We start from the raw sequence: 6,831 nt of genomic DNA on the forward strand, positions 1-6,831 counted from the left end.
TGGATCTTGCTGGAACTCACTTTATATTCATCTTCTCTTCCTGATTGTCTACCCTGTGGACTTCAAGTTCCAGCATGAGACACAAAGACAACAGCCTTAGAGTGACTATTTAACGACTCCTAAAATTGTATAAGGTCAAATTCTTGTAAAAAATGTATGTATATATGTGTGTATGTGCACACACATGTGTACACCCTAGTGATTCTTCTTTCTAATAGTGCCCTAAGAGAACTGCCAGCATTTTAGACAAAAGTATTATTATAAGAAAGTCACAAATGCATAACTACATAAAAATTTTTAGAGAAAGGGAAAAAGACACTTAAATTCCCCTTGCCTTAAAACAACTGCTTTTCACTTCTGTACGTCAGTTTCTCATCCTTTCCACAAGTATACATTAAAACAAAAACACAAGTGCAAAAACTTGTGCATCCCTACATATCAATTTCTTTTTTGCCCTGACTCTCCTACCTCTATGGTCACCTCATATCTGATATTCTCTCTGCTGATTTTCCATTCCACGTGAGGTGACTTTTGGCCTCTCTATTTCTTGCTCAAATATTCATCACTGAAGTGGGAGAAATATTTTTTCCACACTCTTGCAGTATGCACTGTGACACCTAAAACATAACTTGCTTTGTGATCTCAATTTACTAGAGACACAAATTTTTAATCTTTAATTTTAAAGTTAATGTGCTTGTGTAATACCCTCAACAGTTTACGGGACAGAGTGAGGTGTAGGACTAAAACACAATTTGAGTAATCTACCTCATTTTGTGCTCAAAACTACCCCTTCCCTGCTCTAATGACCCATAATCATTGCCAAAACTATGGGACTCTTTACTTGGGGTAAAATTTCTTCCCATGAAAGGATGACCATAGAATTCCGTGTGCCTTCTGGGAGCCTCTTGAGAATTGAAGGGAGAGTGTGATGAATAATTATGTGCATTAATAAGTAGGCGCAGATATCATCTTACTCGTGAGGCTGCTTCTGCATGTCAAGAAATCGACCCCTGTCCTATGCCAATCCCACCATAGCGGGGACAGAATTTTTTTACATATTTGCAATCATACTATATATTTTGTCCTATCTACTTATTCCATTTAACATTGTATCATATTTTCTATATTCTGCAGCCTTATGTCTATCACCTTTTAAATAGTTGCATTTAATTGCATTGGAAGACTTTTTAAGTCACTCTATCTCCCATTAGACTTTTTTTTTTTTTTTTCTTTTCTGGCTGTGCAGTGCCGCAGGCGGGATCTTAGCTCCCCGACCAGGAATCAAACCCGTGCACCCTGCAGTGGAAATGTGGAGTCCTAACCACTGGACCGCCAGGGAAGTCCCTCCCATCAGACTTTTGAGTTGATTATAGGTTTGGGTTTTTTTTTTTTTTTTTGCATTTATAGTTAAAGCTGAAGTAAACATTTTCACCCATAAAGTATCTTTCTTCTTTTGAATTATCTTTATGGCATAAGTGATCAGAAATGGGATAATTGGATTAAAGGACAAATACATCTTTATACCTCCTCCTAATGAATTTATGCAACTAATTATTCATGGAACAAGAAATGCAATGAGCTTTGTTTGGTCTCTGCCTGTTTTTTCACTTCCATCTCTCATCACTCTACTATATGTATTTTAGTCCCCCTGAGGTTGTTGCAGTTTCAAGAATTTAACATCTTGTTTCATGTTATTGTGTGTGTTGCCCATATATTTACTTTCTTCTGATTGTAGTGTTCTTTAACTTTTATTGTGTTCAGAGAAATCCAGCTCATCCCTCTAAATTCTGGTATCACTGTCTCTGTGAAGGTGCCTCTGATCACTGTCTAACCTGAACTATCTCCCCAGCTAAGGTTAACTGAACTTTTCCCCACTCCAGTCCAACAGTACTTCTTATGGTCCTTTTGTATAGCATCAACCACATTATTCATTTATTTATTTTCCTATTAGACGGGGAATATCTTGAGGGCACGCATTCTATGTTTTTCATCTTTAAGTCCTAGTGTCTTTAGAGCCACTGAATAGATTAACAATACTCTTTTTGCCTCTTGCCATTATGGAATGCTGGTCTATATAATTCCTTCTTTCCCCATTGATTTTTTCCCCACTAATATATTTGTTAAATGAGAAACAATGCGAAATAGAAGTCATCAGAATTCCTGTGTTTATAGCGCACAAAACTAAAACACAGAAAGAGCCTACCGGGGTCTTTGGTGGGACTATTGGCGGACTCTGGGATGGCTCATGGCAAGGAGTAATTCCCAGAACTTCTGCTGCCAGTGTCCTTGTTCCCACGGTGAGCCACAGCCACCCCCGCCTCTGCAGGAGACCCTCCAACACTAGCAGATAGGTCTGGTTCAGTCTCCTGTGGGGTCACTCCTCCTTCCCCTGGGTCCTTATGCATACACTAGTTTGTGTGTGCCCTCCAGGAGTGGAGTCTCTGTTTCCCCCAGTGCTGTCGAAGTCCTGCAATCAAATCCCGCTAACCTTCAAAGTCTGATTCTCTAGGAATTCCTCCTCCCATTGCCACACCCGCCAGGTTGGGAAGCTTGATGTGGGGCTCAGAACCTTCACTCCAGTGGGTACATTTCTGTGGTATAAGTGTTCTCCATTTTGTGAGTCACCCATCCAGCGGTTATGGGATTTGATTTTTTTGTGATTGCACCCCTCCTACCATCTCATTGCAGCTTCTCCTTTGTCTTTGGATGTGGGTTATCTTTTTTGGTGAGTTCCAGTGTCTCCCTGTCGATGATTGTTCAGTAGTTAGTTGTGATTCCGGTGCTCTTGCAAGAGGGAGTGAGCACACCTCCTTCTTCTCCACCATCTTGAACCAATCTCCAGCATTTTGACTCTTAAATTTAGGTCTTTGATTCATTATTTGAATTAATTTCTGTATAAGGCATGCAGTAGATGTCCAACGTTAATCTTTTGCATTCTTTCCCCATTGAATGTCTTTGATGTGCTTGTCAAGAAGCAATTAACCATAGATGTATGGATTTATCCCTGGACTCTCAGTTCTTTTCCACGGATCTGTAAGTCTATTCTTATGCCAGTAATATGCTGTTTTCAATATCTTTGTAGTAAGTTTTGAAATTGGGAAGTGTGAGTCCTTCAACTTTTCTCTTTTCTTCAAGATTCTTTTGGCATTCAGGGTCCCTTGCAATTCCACATAAATTTTAAGCTCAGTTTGTCAATTTCTGCAAAAAGGCAGCTGGAATTTTAGTAGGAATTTCATTGACTCTGTAGATCATTTTTGGTAGTAATGACATCTTAACAATATTGTCTTTCAATTCATGAACACAGGATGTCTTTCTATGTATTTAGCCATTCTTTAATATCTTCCAACAATGTTTTGTAGCTTTCAATGTATAAGTATTGCACCTCCTTAGTATTTTACTGATTTTGATGCTATTATAAGTATCAATATAATTGTTTTCTTAATTTCATTTTTGCGTTGTTCATTTTCTAGTGTGTAGAAATAAAACTGATTTTTGTATATTAATACTGTATCCTGAAACTTTGGTGAACCAGTTTACTAGCACTAATAGCTTCTTTGTGAATTCTTTAGGTTTTTCTATATGTAAGATCATGTCTTCTGGAGATAGTTTTACAGCTTCCTTTTCAATTTGGATACCCTTTCATTTCCTTCCTCCCTCCCTCCCTTCCTTCTTTTCTTCCATCTTCTCCCCCACCCCCCAACAATTGTCTTGTCTCAAACTTCTAGTAAAATGTTGATTACTTATCTTGTTACTGGTTTTAGATGTAAAGTTGTTTTTTTTTTTTTTTTTTTTTTTTTTTGACACCAGGGAAGCCCAGATGTAAAGTTTTAACATTAAGTATGATTGATGTGGATTTTTCATAAATGCCCTTTATTAGGTTGATAAAGTTTCCTTCTATTTCTATCTACTTGAAAGTTTTTATTATGAAATGATGTTGGATTTTGTCAAATGCTTTTTCTTCATCTTTTGAGATGATCATGTAGCTTTATTCTATTGGTATAACATATTAATTGAGTTTTGGATGTTAACCAACCTTGCATTCCCACTTGGTTATGGTGTACAGTTCTTTTAATATGCTGCTGGATTTGCTTTGCTAGCATTTTGTTGAGGATTTTTGAATCTATATTCATAGGGGGTATTAGTTTGTTATTTTCTTTTCTCATGGTGTCTTTGTCTGGCTTTGGTAATAGATTAATAGTAGCTGGCCTCATACAATGCATAAGAAAGAGTTTCTTCAACTTCTATTTATGGAAGGGTTTGTGAAAGGGTGATATTAATTCTTCCTTAAATATTTGGTAAAATTCACCAGTAGAATAATCTGGTTCTGGGATTTTCTTTGTTGGAAGGATTTCAATTACTGATTCAATCTCTTTATTTGTTTTAGATCTACTCAGATTTTCTATTTATTTCTCTTTGAGTCTCTTTTGGCAGTTTGTATACTTCTAGGATTTGTCCATATCATTTGGATTATCTAATTTGTTGCTATCTTTTAATTTCTGTTAGGTCAGTTGTAATATCCCAACCTTCATTTTTGATTTTAGGAATTTGAGTATTATCTCTTTTTTTTCTTGGTCAGTCTCGGTCAAGGTTTGTTAATTTTTTGAAAGAACCAAATTTTGGTTTTGTGTATTCTGTAGTTTGTTTATCTCTACTCTAAAGCTACTATAAATGCTTCTGTTCTCAGAAGGGAGGAATGGGAGGTATATAGGAGTCGTAAGTTCATAGCAATTCTGAAATTCAGCAGGGCGGGTTGGTAGTTGCGTGAGTAGGACTAAAGACTTGGAAACAATCCCTCATGACTCTTGGCTCCACTTTCTGGGCTATTGTTTCTACCTCTGAGTTATTTTTCTCTCTTTCATGAAAGGTAGCCATGTTTTCAAGTTTGTAGCCTTCTCAGTGGTTCTAAAGACCTCTTTTCATTTTGTCTCTATCTGTTCCTTTCAATCCAAGCTGCTGCTATTTCTGCCGATTCCTTTTTTTTTTTTTTTTTTCGATTCCTTTTTCTTAAAAGCTTTGTGAATCTCCTGGAAATCTTACTGGGGTTCACTTCATTAGACAGAGGCCACCTCTACAAATATCTTTATGATAACATCTTCTTTCCTTTAGCCTTCTGCTGAGACTGCTGTGGGCTTTAAATTCCTTCAAAGCCCTATTGTTTTACTAAATGAGATTGTTTTAGATCTTTCTGGGGTCTTAATGAATTTAAAGAAGCATGCCCAAAATGCAGCATCTTAGAGCCCAGTCTGAGGTTGGGGGTCAGGGAGGGTAAAGCATCTTTAGAATAAATCAGAATTATGGTGTCTCAAGTTTCTACCACACAGAACTTGGGAGGCTTAATTAGTTCTGCTCCTGACAAAATAGAGAGCTTCCTCAAGTCAAAAAGAGAAAGGCCCTCCTTGTTATCACCCACCTATCTCTGTTAAGTGTTGTGACTCACATGTCCAGGCATAGCTGAAAATCTGTTGAAATTCTAAAAATGAATAATGCATGATATAGTACTGTGTCCCAGAATTTGTTTCATTATCTAAGTTTTGCACACATTAATATGCCTCCCAATAAGATGACTTGTTTCTTAAGTATCACAGGAAAATGAAAGAGAAACAAGAATTGCAGAGAAATAAAAGGGTTTTGCCAAATTATTTCAGTGCTTTGATAAGTGAATTTGAATTAGTAAGTGAATCTGTTTCAGTATAAATTTTATTTAGAGAAAAATCTGTTTCTCCCTGCCCAAATAAGTAACTATTGAACATTTGTTTGAAATAACACCAAATTATTATCTACAGAGAGCGCCTGCATGTCTTGCTGTGTGCCTGCATGTCTTGCTGTGAACCTGTACAGAAATCTATCAAGTAAGCAGTGAAATGATAGAACAAGGCATTGTGGACTTGTTCCCATATATTGTTTGAGTTGTAAATCATGCCTAGGGTTCTTAGGAGAAAAGGTATCACTCAGAACTTCACCTTAGAAAACTGTTTGCTATGGACTGAATGTTTGTGTCCACAAAATTCATATGTTGAAATCCTAACCTGCAATGCGATGGTATTAGAAGGGGGGAACTTTGGGAGGTAATTAGGTAATGAGTATGGAGCCCTCATGAACGGGATTAGTGACCTTATAAGAAGAGACAGCAGAGAACTTGCATCCATTCTCTGTTTTCTGCCACATGAGGATACAACGAGAAGATACCTGTCTGCAAACCAGGAAAAGTGCCTTCACAAGACACTGGATCTGCCGGCACCTTGATCTTGGCCTTTCCGGCCTCCAGAACTGTGAGAAACAAATGTTTACTGTTTAAGCCACCCAGTATGATGTTCTGTTATAGCAGCATGAACTGACAATAAGACATGATTTCACCTCTTCATATAAATACACGGAGAGGTTTTGTTGCTGTTTTGCTCCAAGAAGAATGTAACAGAAGGTTTCAAATAAAAGTATTCATCCACCTGTTTTGTCTTTTTATTAAAGTGATTTATTTTTATACCTCTGACATAAGTGATTTTCCTAACCAGTTGTGAATTTTACCTTTGAGAGAAAAATGAACTTGGTATTCATATATAGGCTTTGTCTTAACTGCCGAGTATACACAGATGAATAAGGAACATCTTCAGCCCTTAGAGGACATATAGTGCAGGAGACTATTTCAATATAATTCAAAATTTGCTACTAGGTGTGATGAGTGCTGGGGTACGTGAAATCATGAATCTGGTGCCTGTTTCAACAGGTCAATTCAGAAAACTGCTAAGTGGAGTTGGTCATCAGTTCATGCCCCATGACCATCAATAGCTCCAAAAGTTCAATTTGTACACATTTGGTTACTTTAAAGACCATGTT

The sequence above is a fragment of the Neophocaena asiaeorientalis genome, unplaced genomic scaffold, assembly GCF_003031525.2.
Source record: "Neophocaena asiaeorientalis asiaeorientalis breed wild unplaced genomic scaffold, Neophocaena_asiaeorientalis_V1.1 scaffold177, whole genome shotgun sequence".
NCBI classification, from domain to species: domain Eukaryota; kingdom Metazoa; phylum Chordata; class Mammalia; order Artiodactyla; family Phocoenidae; genus Neophocaena; species Neophocaena asiaeorientalis.